This window comes from Macrobrachium nipponense, chromosome 7 (assembly GCF_015104395.2).
Source record: "Macrobrachium nipponense isolate FS-2020 chromosome 7, ASM1510439v2, whole genome shotgun sequence".
Lineage (NCBI taxonomy): Eukaryota > Metazoa > Arthropoda > Malacostraca > Decapoda > Palaemonidae > Macrobrachium > Macrobrachium nipponense.
Window position 1 is genome coordinate 754836 of NC_061109.1, and position 20000 is coordinate 774835.

The window sequence follows — 20000 nt, forward strand, 5'->3', positions numbered from 1 at the left end:
TAGTTAAATGTGTAGTAGGTATATTCTCGTCCTGTATCCCATATAGTAATATCATTACAGAATCGAAATATATCTGTGTGTGTACGCACTAGGAATCTATTTTAAAGTGTACCTAGATTAATCACTAGATTAGTCATTATGTTAATCAATTATATTAAGTGCACATTATATTGATCATAATTATATGAATCCGTATATATATGTATAAATAAATCAGGATAGCCTATCAATCAATCTGTTACCTTTTATCTTACCAATAACTGCAGTTAGTATATCAGTTAGTATATGGTTAATGAATCAGTTAGTATATGGGTTAATGTATCATGTTACCATTACCATATCAGTTATTTCAGTACCTCAGTTATATCAGTTAATATGTTATTAGAGTAACGTAATTTTCCGATTTATTTTAAGTCAACCTTGTTCTAGTTTAAGTACATTATTTCTTAAGGCAGTTAATGTTAAGTGTAAAGTGTTTGTTACGCTATAGTTTCTCGCCTCCTCCCCGCTCACTTAATTGCTTGAACTATCGTGTTAACGATTGTGGTTTGTTTATTTTTCGAGTGCGGCAGGACTGTGAGGTGACTTTTGGAAAGACGTGCCCGGCCTAAAGTTAGTTCGGGCCTTCCTTTGCTTCCTGATACCTCTGCAGCTGGCGATTATTGGAAAACATTGAATCTTGTTTTTGGAGCTGCCCTTCGCAGGTACACTTCTGTCACCTGCGACGTCGTGTGACTGTATTCGACGCAGTTGACTTTGTCACCTGCGACTTTCGTCGTACTGCCACCTTAGTGGATATATATATATTTCCCTAGGGTATTGAGTGCCATCGTGTTCTGCTGGCACTAGAGGAGCTTTGGGCAGTCATCAGTCTATCTCCAAGGACACCTTAAGCTGCTGCTGAGGGAGCAATCTGGCTCGTGAGGTCAAGTAGGGAGACAGATACCAGGTAGGAGTTTGTCTTTGTGTTGTCGGGCAGGACCTTCTCCGACTCACCTGTACCTGTGGTTACCTGTGTATTCATGTCCTCCCTCGTCTGCAGAGCTGAGATGTATTGGATCACGGCCTCCGTAAAGGCGATTTGAATTTATTTTGGACTGAAGTTTCCCCTGTTTTGTGTGAGGAGTTTTGTTGATTTTTTTTTATAATATATCTATTTTTCTATACAATATTTATAGACTCTGATGTCCTTATGGCCTATCGGCCTTGGTGTTTATATTGTAATTCCATAGGTAGGAATTTAAGTGTTTTCCTCACTTTTATCCTTCACCTTCCTTCTTTCGTTTATAGTTATAGGTATATTTGGGTTTGGCCTGGCCAGCCATTGTATGGATATATTCCTGTTTAGACGTATCTTGTGTTTGTTCTCTTCATGTTTCTATCTAGGGCTTAGTTTTCTTAGCGTTTAGGGATCCTACGGGATTATTTGAGGACTAGTGTACGTCCTTTTCAGTCACAAGGTTGACTTAATGTTATTTTTGTTGTGAATAAATATTGTGAGTTTTCCCTTTTGTTTTCGTCTCCACTGACCATTTTACGCAGAGTATTTTTGAACATCACTGAGAATATAAATAGTGCAATAAAAGAACTGCACCAGGACCCAATAAAGGGGTCCGTAACATATGTCAATTAATAAATCAGTTACTATAACAGTTAAAATATTGATTTTTATCATGTTAATCTTTATGCTATGCAATTATCAGAAGTACATTAGTATTTTCTGTAGCATGTGACTCTTCATGAGTTGAAGTGAAAAACTGTATCATTATATACACGTGATCATTATTATTTACGAATATCATCATATGCGAATATCATCATATGCATATGTCTTATATCTTATTATATGAATCTGTATTTGTGTACACCATGAATTTTTTTTTACTTATAAGTATTTTTCTATGTATCTATATATATTCACATAGTGTCTGTACACACTCCTATAAGTCAAATGCAAGTCAAGCTTGAGTAATATTCAGTGGTGGTTTGTAGCAAACCGAGCATTTATGTAAGTGTACATAAGCAGAATATATGGAATGTTATTCCATATATAAAAAACTAAAAACTATGATTAATTAAAACAGTGACCCAAGAGGTCAACCAGAATTGCTTGCAGGAATTGTGATCAGACCAGACTCGATAAAGTAGGCTAGCAGACGTATACGATAAAGTAGGCTAAGATGACGTGTTGTAATCAGTCAGTGTCTAGTTGCCGTCACCTGTGGTCTTATTTGTTTGTAAACTGTAGTCCAAGCTTCCTGCTTGAGACACACCGTGACCTATAGCTCAAACGGCCTACGTGACTTGTAATCTATGTCATCTGTGTGTATGTTCGTATGTTCAAGCTACTGTCTGCTTCCTTTATGAATTGTAAACCAGATTGTAGAGCAGAAGTGATCAAGCCATCATCATTAGAGACCTGTACAATTTCATCATGTAATCTCAGAAGAATAGATCGTATTTTTGTACTCGGTGTTTTCTACTAGAAACTCGCATCAGAAAGAGATTGAATGAACTTAGAAATTATCATCATACCAAAGAAGATATTGACTTCGTAAGTTTATCATCAAACCCCAAGACACTCCAATGAGTATGGAAGTCATAAGCAACTAACTTAGTGTAAAATTATCGCAAGTCTAACATAACCTCACAGGGCGCCGTTAGTTATACAAAGGCAACCAGCCCTAAAAGGAGCCCATAAGTTCACAAGGCATTAGTATGATTAGATAAGAAATGAAAACAAAGTTATGGAGACATGCCAACTTAACCAATACATATATTTGAATCTATCAGTTGTCCTGTTATGTGCAATAAGAAATGAATCCCATTTGTTACATTTTAATCTTGCTGTACTATTGATACAGTGTTAGTGAGAACCTTTCATTCATTATCCATAGAGACATCCGAACGTAATGGGGAAGGTAGTGTGATTGGTACATTCAATGTTTTTCCCTATATGAATCTAAATTGCATTTCTACCAGTTTATAGATATTTCTGGTATTTATGGATATCTTTTGTGGTGGTGAAAGTCCTATCTATGGTTAGGGGCATCTAGTACAATACAAGTAGTCAATTTTTCAACCTGTGATTTCAGCCTTGAGTTGCCATAGTTGTGATAAGCTTTTTTGTTGAATATCTTATACCTTGAAATAAGGCATTGTAAAGATGTACGTAACACATGGAATAGAAGATAAAATTTAGGCCAAAGGAAATTGGGAGTAGGTAGGTTTGATAGGTGTAACAGGAAGAAAACCTCAAAGCAGTTGCGTTTGGAAATAATTGTTAGCAGAGTGCTCAGGAGAGCAAGATGGAAGAAAGAGAATATGAATGAAAGTACAATGAAAGGGGTTGCAGCTAGGGTCAAAGGGATGCTGCAAAAAACCTTGAGCAATGCCTACATTACGCCACTAGAGGCCACACTGTTGTCCCTAATCCCAATCCCCCCCCCACATGGATGTCCCACAGCATAATCACTGTTTTCTGTATCAGTTGATGGCTGTTGGTAAATTCTTCATCAAGACATTACAAATAGCTTCATTTGATCAGCAAGGTTTCTCAAACTAGTACAGGTACAGTGAATGCCATGACTAATTTAGTAGCTACAGTGAGCAAACTACGTTATTTCGAAATAATGCCTCTATCACACGTTACGTATTGTATTTGTGGATGTCATTCTTATCCTTGAAACTATGTAACTTGTCTGCAGTTCTCGTTGATTTTCATGTTTTCAGTCGAAAGGGAATCAGAATCCTCTTAGTTGTCATTACTTGAATGTGCTGGCCATAAAGAGTAAGCATATATGTTAATAAAAAAACATGAGTTGAATATTTGATCAAGATCTCTCTCCCCCCCCATCCCCATCCCCTTATAGGCTAGTAGACCATCTGTTAACATGACATGAGCCAATGTACATTGTAGTTTTTACATCTCATTTATTAAGCAGTAGTTACTTGGCAATTCTAGTTTTGTAGGTTCTCAGTTGATGGTTATTTTGCTTAGCAATCCTTGTTTTTGTCAGCAGTTTCTAAGTAAAGAACAGTGCACCTGTAGTTATAAGTCTGGGTACCATTCAGTAACGTACAGCAATCATTGGATTTATCGGTACTGTGCAGAGTTCGGATCAACAAAAGTCAATCTAGAAAAACCTTTTAGAGAAGAAGCATGGCGAGTCCTATCACTGAAAAAGCAAAAAAAAAATTTTTTTCTTTTTTTGGCTTCCTGTAGTTCAAATGGAAGTGTGATATTCAAAGACATTTCTATAGTTCAACTGGAAGGCATTCATGTACGTAATTGAAAACAGTCAGGTAGGTGGAAACAGGTTCAGGCTTCTGGGTGTTCCTAGTATTGTGGTTATCGAGTTATTGTGATTAGATGCACAAACGGGTCAATAGTGGTACTAGTATTAGTCCAGTCTTTAGTGTCTGTGGTATATCTGTATGTACAAAAAATTGTATATATGTGTTCCTTACCAGTGTGGTTCAGAGAGAATCTTTTGGAATAGAAATATCAAAATGGATCGTTACATTGCTTCCTTAAAGTGCCAGAATTAATTGCATTTAAGTTCTAAATAATGGTGAACTCTTGCTAAGGAGATATCTGGTTTATTGCATGCTCAGGTATGTGACAAAGGTGCAGATTCTGGCAAACCAATACTATCTAATGACACAATGCAAGCACTACACATTTTCTTGACAGAATATTAGAGGGAAGATTTTTGAGGTTGGTCATCAATCATTGCAGATGTTTGTTTGTGCGATGTATCGTTGCCACTGATTGTGAGCAGCAAAAGTAGTTTAGGTATTAGAGGAAACTGAATTGATACTACATTTCCGATTAATTTTTATAAATCCTAGTCAGGTTGTTTCAGTTTTTATTGGATTAATAGTGATATAAAATTTTTGTTGCAGGATTAACTATTTCATATTTTACAGGGGAGGAAAAACAGCAACGTGAATAGTTTCAACTTGGATGTTTAAGTATGAAGGTCTTAAAATGTGGGAGAATATCAAGTGCAGCCCAATGTCACACACCTGGACCTTAAAGATCTGCTCTTGACTGTTGTCTTGTCAGGTTTTGTTAAAAGTGAAAGAGATGTGTGCTCCAATGATTTTTGAAATGCTGAAAATGTTGACCTATCTATACGTACTACATGTAAGTAGTGTAACTTTAATGTGAACAATCTTTGACAACTGGTATTCTTGCAGGAATCAGTTAGGTACTTGTCATGCCTTTTAAAATCAAGCTAATCAATAAAAGAAATTTAATTTATTGTGGAAAGGAATCCAAAATTGTCTTAATATTTTATTATTAATTTGCCTGTCATTTTATTTGGTTCACCTCAGAATCGTATATCAAATTAGGCTTACGAAATGGAGCCACTTTCATTATTTCATTCACATTATATAAGTGAACAATAAATAAAGGTTTGATGATAATTTTTGATCAGCCGAGACATAACATCTAGTGTTCCTCAGGATAGTGCTCTCCGATCTATATAGTTGATATTTGGATTTACTAGTGTCATACTTTTCAGGCCATGAAAGTAAGATAATACAGTGTGCAGATAGTGCCACTTTTATTGCAGTTTGTATTTGCAAGTGTCATACTTTTCAGGCCATTAAAATAAGATAGTTCAGTATGCACATAGTGTCAATTTTATTGCATTTTACAATAGAGCATCACCTTATTGCATGTTGAAGTGTGTAGCAGCCTAGACATAACGTTTGAAGTTCTTCAGGATATTGTTTTTGGCTGTGCCAGTCTCATACTTTTCAGGCCTTGAAAAAGAGATGTATGCTGCAGATAGTGCTACTTTCATTGCAATATGCAATTATCATTACCCCTTAATGTATAGTAAAGTATGTAGCAGCTAACATTAGAATTAATCTGCAAGTTGTGTAGTCTAGAGGGGATGAAGTAAACTCTGGAAAAACCAAAGCTATTCTTCAATCAATCGGTAGCCTGTATCTGTTCTTCTGTTCCAGGGCTCTCAAACTGTAGGTAACAGTGCAAGGAATGATTAAGAGTTCGTCTTTACAAAATGCAAGTTTTTTGTCTCTCGGAACTGTTAACCCTGCCAGTCAAAGGCCTTTGCAATTAATCCTGTGAAAATTTTTTAGAATTAGTACGTTGATGGATAAAATTTAGACTCTTGCACTAATTAAAGACAGATCCTTTAGGAGCCATGTGAAGGTTGAATAAATTAGGGCTGGTCTGTGAAAGTACTACTCATGACGAGGTACTTAATTTGATCTCATTTCAAAGCACATTACTCACACTTTGTATTAGGATGCCAGAAGAAGGCAAGACACAAGTGAAGGCAGATGCATGCGTTAGAAAATTGCTGGAAAGGTCACAGTATTGTAGGTGATACAAAGGCTCAAAGAACATACAAAGTATATGGCAAGACGTTTGGGTATAGTATGTACTTACTAGCATTTAAACATTAAGATTAGGGATTGCATTACTATTAGCATTTATACGTTAAGATTAGGAATTGAATGACTGAGTAGCTCATGCTTGGTGTGTTTGGGCCACTACCTGTGGTTTTAAAATTTATCCCCTGACAGGACTAAGTAGTCAGTGAATCAGATTAGGGTAAATAGCTTGTATCTTGTGACGGCCATATTTTTATTGCTTTGCATTCTTTCTATAAAGTTATATGACGGTGCAATGGCCCTCATCATTCATTTACCTGTCGCGCATCCTGAAATAGTAAGCCGAATACCATAAAAATCTGATGGTTTTAATAAAGGTTGGAAGGAAAAATATCATTAAATGTGATATTTATTACATAAATAAGCTTTTAAAATAACGTAGTTACAAACAATTTTTGGGAGAACAAGGCAATTCACGAAGATCGTTGGGCATTTCCTTCGTTCAGTTTCGCTCACTGTCTGTAAAGAAATGTTCAGGAAGATTAGTATCGAAAAGTTATGGTCATTTGTGTGGAAGAATATACCCATAGGAATAATAATAACCCACTTAAGATTACCTTACAATTGAGCAACCGAGGTTTACGTTAGTATCAGGAAGGAAATAAAAGGGCCGATGCACCAAAACCAAACACAATCTTGAAATGAACGGTAAACCTAATATAAATTTACTCTGTCATAATATGGACGTCAATTCGTCATAAATATAACCACTCGAAACAACATTAATGTATTATACGATTCTCTTACCCAAGTGTTAACAACGGGAATGTATGAATAAGCTAGAGTTACTAGTCCGAGAGCTATATCACCCGAAAGGACAAGAGAATACGATATATAAAACATATTAATCACAAAAAACTATTACGAATCTTTATACGATTAAAAATTACACAGGAAAACTTGAATAGGCAACACAAGGCACTAAGAGTTCGCAATGATAACCTTAAAAATAAGCCGTGTATATTCTTGGTACTCACCATTGTCGAACCATGCACAAAGGGCGTTGCAGATGGATTTTGGCAGATGTTCACAAGAGGGTGACGTAGACCAGGGATCCCTATATAAGCCTTTAGCCTAAGACAGGCATGTCGGGCGAATCAAAATGGTATGAACCTTCCCAAGTGAGTTCGGTCTTTGCTCTGTGACTGCCGGGCTGCCTTGCTCCTCGTCGCCGTTTTCGCTGAATCAAAGCATATGGAAGGAGGAGGAGTTAGCAAACTACCCATCTTTAAAGACTGGACGGCAGGAAAGACAGTTTGATGGTAACAAGAGTAGGGTAATTGAAATACCAGTCTTAATAATTACTAGTCTTTCCTGTCGCCATGTGAAAATATGAAATGTCTTGTACATCGTCCCTCTAATAAGTTTAAACACCAGGCCAAAATATACAAGATTTTAACTAAAGACAGAACGAAATGTCGACCCAGAACAATGATAGGTCTAAACGTCAGCACATAACCCAGACTCCACCTGGACAAAACCATTTATTTATTTATTTATTATATATTTTAATGATAACCAGGAGGATGACTGACAGGAATAAGTGTTGGCCTAACTCATGAATGCACCATGGAACCACACTCCCTTCGGAACATCATTCCTGGGGGCATTAATGGGACCAGGAATAAGGAAGGACCTCCTAGGCCTATAGGACAGGAACACTGCGAATGTAATATAAGCAGACTCTATATCTGGTATATTTGGTATGGTATTAAATCTGAGTTTTTGTTAGATGACCCGCCATAACTTCAATTTTTTGTTTTGTCAAATACGGAGAAACAGTATATACCGAAATAGGTAGCTATATTGTTATTGCGTAAATCATTTATAAACATTTATTCTCTTACGCGTAGTTACCTGTAATTTTGATATATACAGATATATATATTAGGTGTAATGGGTATGTAAATACAGTATGTGGATATGTGTATATGTATGTGCATACATCTAGTAAATGTAAAGGCCTGTCCACACTAGGAAACATTGTTTGCTAACAAAGTTTGCAAACAATGTTTCCTGTAAAGACCTCAGTTGTCGGCAGGATGCTTGTCGGTGCAGTAGCCTCTGTGTTGACTTGGTTATTTTAATGCACTCGGGAAGGAATAAGAAAAGGAAATAGATCGTGAGGAAGTCTTTAGAAAAAGGAATCTGTCATGCTGACTTGCTTTTGTGGCAGAATTGAAAATAGATACATATATACACGTATACACACGAAGTGCCAAGGCTCTGGTTACTACACTTACCAATCATTAAATATTACCACAGCCAGACACTGAAACTTCATCACAGGTACTAAACGACTGAATACTCTAAAGGCAACAGTGATCCCTTAAACAACTTACCATTATTGCAGAAAATCAGACTAAGTTCATTAAAACAGGTGTGAGGTAAAATTATATGTAATTAAATTAATTAAAGGCCATCAACAACTTTAAAAGTCTAAGTATTTCCCTGATTTTTAAAGTCTTAGTACTTCCCTTGTTTTAACTCACTTCAATTAAATTGAAGAAAAACAGCTCAATTACCACTCTGTTTCTACCTAAACAAAATTAAATATACTAGTGAAAAAGAAAACATACAAATTTTAAATACAAAAATTTATTATCAAACTCAAAATTTATAAGTGAAATTCACAATCTCAGGGAAATTTACTGTTACTTGAAAACAACACAAAGTTTAATTAATTCTTGAATTAATTATTAAGTAAGATTAAATCAAAATTAAATTTATTACAAAAATCAAGAAAATTTATTATTTCAATCTAAATTCAAAAGTGATAGGTACTAACTAAAATGTGGAAATTAATTCACAAGTGCTAAACAACAATAAAATTTGAAAAGAATTCTACAACAATAAAATTTGAAAAGAATTCTAAGTAAATGCAAATTAATTCACAAGTATTAAATTCAATTAAATATGCAACGATTAATTGAGAATTAAGTTAATCAAATTGTGAATGCAAGTGAAAACAGGAAAATGTGGAAAAAATTAACATTGCAAAAAGAAGGCATTAATCACACAATATAAAAAAAAACACTTCAATAAGAAAAATGCATAAATGCACAAAAAATCACTTCAAAAGAAATAAACACAGAACATGAAAATTTGCAATGTGTAAAAAATGAAAGTTCCACCAAACCACTGTAAATAGGTTTTTAGTTTCACCAAACCACTGTAAATGTGTTTTTTAAGTTTCACCTAAAAAAAACTTTGTAATAACCCATTACCTTAGTACCAATTGTTTCTGCTGCAGCTAGTTCCAAAATTAATAAAAAAAATATGCCGTTACACACTTGTACAATGTTTGTTCAGATTCCATAATAAGCACTAAGTAATACTAAATAACTCTAAGAAATATGAAATCTCAAATTTACGAGTGACCAATCATTGAGTACAGTCTTTACGTTAATGTAAAATCAAAAATGGCACTGGAGAGAGGGAGATGATTTCTTTACACCCCGAGTTCAAAGTTCCAAATGAGCCTTCTCTCTCTCTCTCTCTCTCTCTCTCTCTCTCTCACTCTCTCTCTCTCTCTTCTCTCTCTCTCTTGTAAGAGCGAGACATAAATGCCTGACGGGCTCAAATCGATTTTGACCCGAAGTTTCAGGTAGTATCGGTAAAAATTCTCTTTCAAACAATAAGTAGAAAGAAAGTGAGATTAGAATTATAACTAACATTTATTTTTACATGATTAAGACAATAAAAGTCATGTGAAGTAAAGGATATAATTATAGAATCTTCTAGAATGAAATTAAGTTTTGTCATTTCCTTGAGTGACGTCACAAACTTTCCATTTCAAAACCAAAGCTACTTACGAGTCTACAAATTCTCTTTTGACAAATCGAGAGATATAAGAGTTAATTTACTAGTAATATTAGATGGTTTTCAATACAAAAACATTTCTAATTACTTATATGAAATGAAAGGCATCAGGCGTATGTGAAACGTTTTATGCTTGCGAAAGATAGTGCAATCCTTCCACGTGATTACTCGGCAAAAAAAAAAAAAAAAAAAGAAAGAGAGAGAGAGAGAGAAAAAAAAAGGAATCGTGTGGCCCCAAGCGGTGACAGATATCTTCCTGCTTCGAACAAACAATGCTAATTATATTTCTTCTCACATCCTACGTTATCTTATGCAAAATCTGAACATACATTATTGGAACCTCTAACTCTAATTCCAGTCAACTGCTGCGACAGACAGACAGACAGCTTCTCCTTCCTCTACTGATGACTGCCAACTACTCCACAGCTCAAATCATTTGAATTAAAAAAATAAAACTAAACTGTTTTTAAGAATATGCTAAATAATAATTCATTAATGTCCTAGATATAACTGTACGCCCCGCCAGTACAAAAAGCGGCGTCACCCTGCCAGGCCTGCCTCGGAGAGATCATGCCTTTCTCTCCCTGAAAGAGAGAGAGAGAGAGAGAGAGAGAGAGAGAGAGAGAGAGAGAGAGAGATTCCATAGGAAAACAATCATAAAAATGTAAAACTTTCTGTATAGATGATACAAAAAGTATCCAGTGTTTATTAGCTCCAGATAATCATTCTACTAATGTTGTAACCAAACACTGATGCACTCCTACAACCACATCAAATAACTCAAATAACCCTGGGGATGGAACCAAACCCGTCCACCACTTTCTCTACAATAACTACCATTATTTGTCATAACATAAGCAACTAGAAATGTCATAGCACAGTCTTATAAGTAACACCATAACCACAGAACTATCAGTTAAGTTCCCACTTCAGGCAAGTTACCCAGCAGAAACTATCATTCAACCCTATACACTAATTAAAGATCAACTTAAAGATGGCCATGTTAGTGCTTCGCCGACTTAGTATAGGTCTCCACCTTAGTTAGCGTACTCTCCCATTATGTAGGAGAATGCTACATACGCAAGCACGAATTCACTCCCGAGACACTCCCAAATTTATTTCGTCATAGACTCGTCACAAGTTCATTGCACTGGAATAAAACGTGACGTCATATACAGATCATAGTCACACCCATAAAATCTACTTAATACCAGATTCTTAGTTGCACCTTCGCACGGCCATAGGACGTGGTCTGTTCTGCTTAGGCAGCGACTTCCACCTGGCGCCACGGAGAGTCAAAATGATGACATCTATCATTTTAAAGAATGTCATTGCTCATCGCATCCGCTTATCAACCATCAGTCAATAAATATATATATATTAAAATTCTTAATGGTGTTTTAATTATATTCTTAATAATAATTTTACATGCTTCCCTTAAAAAGTGGGGTTTGGCAACTGGACTACCACTACAATTCATCATTCTGACCTGCGGGAAGAGGGAAAGATGTTATTTTACTATTGTAGATAGTATTCCATTTCTAATGGCCGAGGTCCATGGATGAAGGGCAGTAATAGCAACATCTTTGCTTGAGTTTATTCGCTTAGCTACACTAAAGAAGGATATTCAAAATACAAAAGTGTATATTTTAAAGAATCATGGCAAACATCTGAGCATCAGAGCTTAATAAACCATAAGAATCATATCCTACATACATGAGGTAGAATTTACTGGATCGAAACCTGTGTGTCGGACTCTATACTAATACAAAAATAATTGGTTACACCTATAACATTTATGCGTTATGCAATGTTTTGAGCTGAGATTGTCTGCAGAGCTAAAATTTCATGCGCTGTTACATAATGTCTTGCCTACAAAAGTCTCCTCTCCCTTCACATGTGACTAAGAAACACATCTGTTTCTCAACACTCACAAATCTAATCTTTCAGGAGGTTTTCCTTTACTCATTCGGTAATGGAATACAACAACAGGTGTGTTCTGAGCTGTTGCAAGATTTCCCTCTCAATTTACAGTTGGTTGTTCAACATGTTGGTAAGCAGTTTGCACATCACAGTTAATTAAGTCTGTGGTATTTGATACTTAAACTCTTATATCATTTTGTACTGAATGACTGCAACTGATCAACATGACGTTTTACAGTCTTTCCACCGAATATTAACATCATAATCTTGCTGACAATTTCTCCTTGTAATCATTTTTCCGGTGAATTGAATGATCTTACCATGACATAACTTGAGGGAGTGATATGTTGCTGATAATGTATGCTGTATACCATTTACATTAAAAAATTCTTTAAAATAGTGCATTAATTTTTGCAATATAAAGACACTTTTAGGTTTAGAAATGTGTAGTTTTAAATATTTTTACACTTAAGTACTCTATGTGACGAGACAACAGGAGAAACATTAGACAATGCAAATAAAGACACATTAAGGTGTTTCAATATCAATTTTGCAGTTTCTATAGGTAATAAATATTACATATATGATTATTAATTACCTTAATTAAATTTATTTGTGAATGAAATACAATGAATAGCAATACATTTTTTGCAGACGACAAACTTCATAAATATTCAGTGGATTAACTTCTAGCCAAAGGAAAAATTAGCCTAAGGAAAACTGTTTCCATGGATTTAGTACCACTACTACAGATTCTGGAAAGGAAAACTGGGCAAAGGGAGAGCTGTTTCCATAGATTTCGGGACACTACTACAATACTGTAAAGAAAACTGGGCAAAGGGAGAGCTGTTTCCCATAGTTTTCGTAAAACCACTACTACAAATATTGGGAAAGAAAAACTGGGCAAAGGGAGAGCTGTTTCCATAGATACGGTACCTACTACCAACATATGTAAAAAAGAAAACTGGGGCAAAGAGAGCTGGTTTCCACATCGTCCCACTACTACAAAACTGTAAAAGAAAACTGGGGCAAAGGGAGAGCTGTTTCCATAGATTTCTACATACTACAAAATACTGTACAAGAAAACTGGGCAAAGGGAGGGAGCTGTTTCCATAGTTTTCGTTACCACTGCTACAAATATGTAAAGAAAAATGGGCAAAGGAGAGTGTTTCATAGATCGTACCACCACTACACATATGGAAAAGAAAAACTGGGCAAATAGAGTGTTTCCATATATTTCGTACACTACACAAATATGGAAAGAAAACTGGGCAAATGTTTCCATAGTATCGTTTACCACTACACAAATACTACAGAAAACTGGGCAAAGAGAGCTGTTTCAGATTTTGTAGCCTACTGGGCAAATACTGTAAAAGAAAAAACTGGGGCAAAAGGGAGAGCTGTTTTCCTATTTCAGATCATACCGACTACTACAAATATGAAAAGAAAAACTGGGAAAGGGGAGAGCTGTTTCCATAGATTTCGTACACTACTACAAATACTGTAAAACTGGATAAAAGGGAGAGCTGCCATGGATTTTTCGTACCTATACAAATATTGGAAAAGAAAACTGGGCAAAGGGAGAGTGTTTTCCGTATTTTGTACCACTACTACAAATGTGATAAAACTGGGCAAAAGGGAGAGCTGTTTCCATATTTTCGTACCATATACAAATATGTTAGATTGGGTAAAGGGAGCTGTTTCCATGATGTACCATACTACAAATAGAAAAGACTGGGCAAAGGGAGAGCGTTTTCCATGAGTATCCACTATACAAATTGTAAAGATAACGGGGCAAAGGGAGAGCTGTTTCCATAGATTTTCGTACCACTACTACAATACTGAAAGATAACTGGGCAAAGGGAGAGGCGTTTTTCTGGAGTTCACCACTTCTACAAATACTGTAAAAGATAACTGGGCAAGGGAGATGTTTCCATAGGTTTCGTACCACTATACAAATACTGTAAAAGATAACGGCAAAGGAGAGCTGTTTCCATGATTTGACCACTATACAAATCTGTAAAAGAATAATGGCGCGGGAGAGCTGGGTTCCATGATTCGTACCACTACTACAAATACTGAAAAGATAATGGAAAGGGAGAGCTGTTTCCTGATTTCGTACCCACTACTGCAAATACTGTAAAAGATAACCTGGGCAAAGGGAGAGCTGGTTTCCAGGATTTTAGTACCACTACTACAAATACTGTAAAGTAAATGGGGGCAAGGGAAAGCTGTTTCCATAGATTTCGTACCATATAGAAATACGGTAAAGATAACTGGGCAAAGGAGAGCTGTTTCCTAGGATTTGACCACTTAACAAATACTGTAAAAGATAACTGGGCAAAGGGAGAGCTGTTTCCATGGTTTAGTACCTACACAAATACTGTAAAAGATAACTGGGCAAAGGGAGAGCTGTTTCCATAGATTTTCGTACCACTACTACAAATACTGTAAAAGATAACTGGGCAAAGGGAGAGCTGTTTCCATAGATTTCGTTACCATACTACAAAATTAAACTGGGTTAGAAAATTTGCCAGTTAGGGAAAGAGCGTTTCCATGATTTCTACCATACTACAAATACTGTAAAAGATAACTGGGCAAAGGGAGAGCTGTTTTCATAGATTTCGTACCACTACACAAAATATTGAAAAGATAACTGGGCAAAGGGAGTGTTTCCTAGATTTACCATATACAAATATGTAAAAGATAACTGGGCAAAGGGAGAGTGTTTCCATAGATTTCGCACTACACAAATACTGTAAAAGATCTGGGGCAAAGGGAGCTGTTTCCATAGATTCGTACCACTACTACAAATACTGTAAAAGAAACTGGGAAAAGGGAGAGCTGTTTTCTAGATTTCATACACTCTACAAATATGGAAAGCTAATGGGCAAAGGAGACTGTTTCCATAGATTTCGTACCATACTCAAAATATGAAAAGATAAATGGCAAAGGGAGAGCTGTTTCCATATTTCGTACCACCTACAAATACTGTAAAAGATAATGGGGCAAAGGGAAGAGCTGTTTCCATATTTGTACCCACTACTACAGATACTGCCCAGAAATGGCAAATAGAAAGACGTTTATCACCTACTACAAATACGGTAAAAGATAACTGGGCAAAGGGAGAGCGTTTCCATAGATTTGTGGTCCCACTACTACAAAAAAATATTGAAAAAGATACTGGGCAAAGGGAGAGTGTTTCCATAGATTTCGTAACCACTACAAATACTGTAAAAGATAACTGGGCAAAGGGAGAGCTGTTTCCATAGATTTCGTACCACTACTACAAATACTGTAAAAGATAACTGGGCAAAGGGAGAGCTGTTTCCATAGATTTTCGTAGTCATGGAAAATAACGGGTACCATAATACAAATACTGTTAAAAGATACTGGGCAAAGGGGAGAGCTGTTTCCAAATAGATTTCGTACCACACTACAAATACTGTAAAGATAACTGGGCAAATGGGAGAGCATCCATAGATTTCGTACCACTACTACAAATACTGAAAAGACGGGCAAAGGGATAGCTGTTTTCCAGATTCATAACCCACTACTACAAAACTGTAAAAGATAACGGGCAAAGGGATGTGTTTCCTAGATTTCGTACCCCACTACAAAATATGTAAAAGATAACTGGGCAAAGAAAGCTGTTTCCATAGATTTCATACCACTACTACAAATACTGTAAAAGATACTGTGGAAAGAAGGCTGTCCATAGATTTCGTAAACCACTACTAAAACAAATACTGGGTAAAAGATAACGGGAAAGGAGAGCTGGTTTCCATAAAGATTTCGTACCACTACTACAGATACTGTAAAAGATAACTGGGCAAAGGGAGAGCTGTTTCCATAGATTTCGTACCACTACTACAGATACTGTAAAAGAAAACTGGGCAAAGGGAGAGCTGTTTATTTTTTCCTATATGATTTCGTACCACTACTACATATTGATACTGTAAAAGATAACTGGGCAAAGGGAGAGCTGTTTCCATGGATTTAGTACCACTACTACAAATATTGGGAAAGAAAACTGGGCAAAGGGAGAGCTGTTTCCATGGATTTAGTACCACTACTACAAATGCTGTAAAAGAAAACCAGATACGAACGACACTTTCCATTAACTGTCGAAATTGCCTGAGTGGGGGTCTCATGAGAGAGAGAGAGAGAGAGAGAGAGAGAGATAGTTTGTCTGAAAAAAAATGGAGACTGCAAACCAAACGAACAATAGAGCAAAAACAAGTGGTAATAAATAAGTTTTAAAATGATGAAGAACAGGTCTGATGATCGACCAGGGAGGCAAGATGAGAGAGAGAGAGAGAGAGAGAGAGCATATACTGTTGATAAAATGTCATCGATAAGTTTTCTCATAACTAACGCAGTTGTTAGTTAGTTAGGTAAATCTCATGGAGAGTCATTCATAAATTAACCACGAAGGAAGGGACAACCTACAGTATTTCACAACAAACCAACTGTAGGCGCTCCTAAGGAAGAACAATTACACAGGAAATCGTTAAACAGTCGTTCTCAAACTCTTCCAAACTTTGCTGGTACTGGATCGGAAGCCCTCACCCAATTATACTAGGTGGAAACAAGGCGCCCCCCCCCCCCCCCCCACACACACTCTCTACACACACACACACACACACACATCATATTAAAAGCGCAATTTAGCACGTGTTCATCTAAATTCTTACCCAATTTGATGTGACGGGTGAGGAACCTGGTTCCGGGAACAGGAACCGTCAAAATATGAAACCGTTGGTTAACTGCAGACGTAGGTAGTTTAAAAACTGATTTCGGTTGCAATACAGCAAGAGAAAGTGCTTCACACATAGGTTTTTGTTGCAAAGGGATATAAAATACCTATTTCCACGATCTTTTTGCTAATTCAGGGTCCCCATGCAATTGGTCTGCTCAGAAATGAGGGAGAAAGTCCTTGTGGTATTTAGTTTTCCAAACTAAGGTCATCTGAAACGTCAATAGCTGTTCCGCTTAGGAAAATACTCTCGTAGATTTATCCTGCAATTGCTGTATGGCAAGTGCTGAATCATGCAGTCTCTTGTACTGTCACAGCCAGTTCTAAATGGCCATCTTACTTCATTCCAAAAAACAACTCTGCAAGATTGGGCCACCTTACATACCCATCAATGAACTGGGTTTTAATAAGACTTGTGCTCTCTAAGATATACTTTTTTTCTTTGGTTTAAAAAATACATTTCAAAGTTCATTTTACAATTCAATCCATATACAGTAGATGTAATTTACGTAATAAATCAACCAATATATAGAAAATACTTATCTCGTCATTTCTCATTTATTCATAGACACGTGAGAGAATTTTAGCAGCAGTTTTCTTTCTTGATAATGGACCCCATCTGGAGCCACACTGGGGCAGAGTTGCCAGATTATTTTGGGAAAAGTAGCCTATACTAGCTTCAAAAGTAGCCGATTTGAAATAAAAGTAGCCAAATGCCGAAGTTTATGATTTATAGTAAAATTATCAAACCAGACTTATATATTGATATTGTTATGAACATTACTCACAACTATTTAATAGTATCATAAGTGGCAAGAACAGGCTCTTTTCTTTTAACGATCAGTGCCACAAAGGTTAGCATTTAAAGCCAAGGGGCAAGATCTCCAGACAGTGGAAAAACACCAAATAGCATTCAAAGAGGCATAACGAAAATATAGATCAAAAACTAATATTATTACAAATAAATCTTAAATTAAACCCACATAAAAAGAAAAAACAGATTAGGGCTTACAAAAAATTTTACCTAAAAATATCCTCATTCACACGATAGAACAAGACAGTAATTAGGAGGAGGAAGGAAAACAGCCTATTTTTAGAAAGCCCTGAAAATATTCTTTTGGAGAAGATAATGAAAGAGGGAAGGAACCTTATTCCTATATCATACAATTACTCAAAATTATTTACATACATAATTACAAATGACTTAACACGGATCACTCGATCTAACATCATTGGTGGTTACAAGCAGGCACTATATGGGCGATATCACCACTACTGAATACAGACACGGCTGTCTATCAACGCTCCGGAATCACCAAGGGGGTCTGCAGCCGGAGGATACACTGACCCGCGTCCGTAACGCCAATAAAGAAGATATTCAGTTTATGTCCTTACCAGCTAGCTGAACAGATCAGGCCTTTTCACGACTCCGGAGGTTTCAGGACGAAAGCAGGACAAGGGACAAGACAAGATGCTTTCCCAAGGGCAGCAGGCAGGTACAGAGGTTTTGGGGCGTAGATATAGTACCTTCTACAGTACACAGGAAGGCGCCCGATCAGAGCACAGGAGACATTTCTTAAACAACAAGGCTCTAGCTTCCATATTTCTGGTAAAATAAATTGGAATCTGTCTATTTGTAGATTTTATTGTTCTATTTAATTTGAAACTAATGACTACTTGAAACTCACAAGTATTATACTTCCAGGAGGGTTCGTATTCAACAAGGGGAAAGATGAGACAAAAAGAGGTTGAGAGAAAGAAACAGTTCGAAGAATACAGGAGAAAACAGATGTTGAAGAGATTGAGAGAAAGAAGAATCAAACTGAAAAACCAAACCCCCCCCCCAAAGAGAAATTATTCACATTCTTTGAGAATCAGGGTAGACTGGAGTACTTCTAGACCTTAAACCTGTATATGTGGATCCATTACTCTGCTTGTTCATGAAAAAAATGTTATTGTACAATTTACAAACCCTGTATTTTTCAAATTTCCACTGGGGAAAAAAAGCCAAGTATTTCAGGCCTGTGGAAACTAAAAAAGACTTGTGATTCTGGAGGGAGGAGATGTAGCTGATAGTTAGATAGTCATCAGTTCATCTTTAGTGAACATTGTTCTTTTGATTTGCTGTTTGCATTTATGGCTCTGGGAATCTAACCACAATTACCATTATTATTATTATTATTATTATTATTGTTGTTGTTATTATTATTATTGTCAGGAGAACACGAAGGCAACGGAAACAGTTATTAGAAAAAGATAAATTCATAAATTATCCTAAAAAAATCCACTGCTGTCGCCATGAATTATAGTGACCAGTGAATTCATTGTCAAATTGAATTCATCGTCAACGTGAATTTACCACCACTATGAATTTACAGTCACTGTGAATTCCCTGTCTTTTTTAATTCACTGTCACAGAAATTCATTGATACTGTGAATTCACTATCATTGTGAATTCACTGTCACCATGAATTCTCTATCACTGTGTATTCATTGTCACTGTAAATTAACGATCACGAGTGAATTCACTATTCATATGATTTCATGGTTACTGTTAATTCACTGTCACAGTGAATTCATTGTCACTGTGATTTTACCGTCACCATGAATTCACTGTCACTGTGAATCCACTAGTTACTGTGATTTTCCTTCACTGTGAAATCCCATTCACGGTGAATTCACTGTCACGGTGTGAAATCACCATCACTGTGAATTCCCCTCACAGTGAATTCACTAGTGACTGTGAATTCACTGTCACTGTGAATTCACGGTCACTCTGAAATCCCATCACTTTGAATTCACCTTAAACCCTGTAATATTCACTGTCACTGTGAATTCAATATCGCGTGAATTAATTGTCACTGCTAATTCACTGTAACTGTGAATTCAATGACATTGTGAATTCATCTTCATTATGAAATCACTATCATTTTGAAATCAGTGTCATAGCAAATTAACATCAGTGCAAAAATCACTGTACTGTTAATAAATCGCACTGATTGCTACAGCGAATTCATTGTCACGGTGAAAGTGTGGTTACCGTGCATTCATGATCTGC

The 20000-nt window shown here is 36.3% G+C and overlaps 1 long non-coding RNA gene across 2 annotated transcripts; it reads right to left on the reverse strand.

The window, feature by feature from the left end:
• Positions 1-6774: 6774 nt before the first annotated feature.
• Positions 6775-7575, reverse strand: LOC135217082 (uncharacterized). 2 transcript variants are annotated; one of them, XR_010315040.1, is made up of 2 exons: positions 7416-7575; positions 6775-6893 (listed from the first exon to the last, which is right to left on the reverse strand). It is a non-coding gene; the product is annotated as an uncharacterized LOC135217082 (long non-coding RNA). The 2 variants fall into 2 exon arrangements; XR_010315039.1 differs by having other exon boundaries at positions 6775-6897.
• Between the last annotated feature and the right edge of the window lie 12425 nt (positions 7576-20000).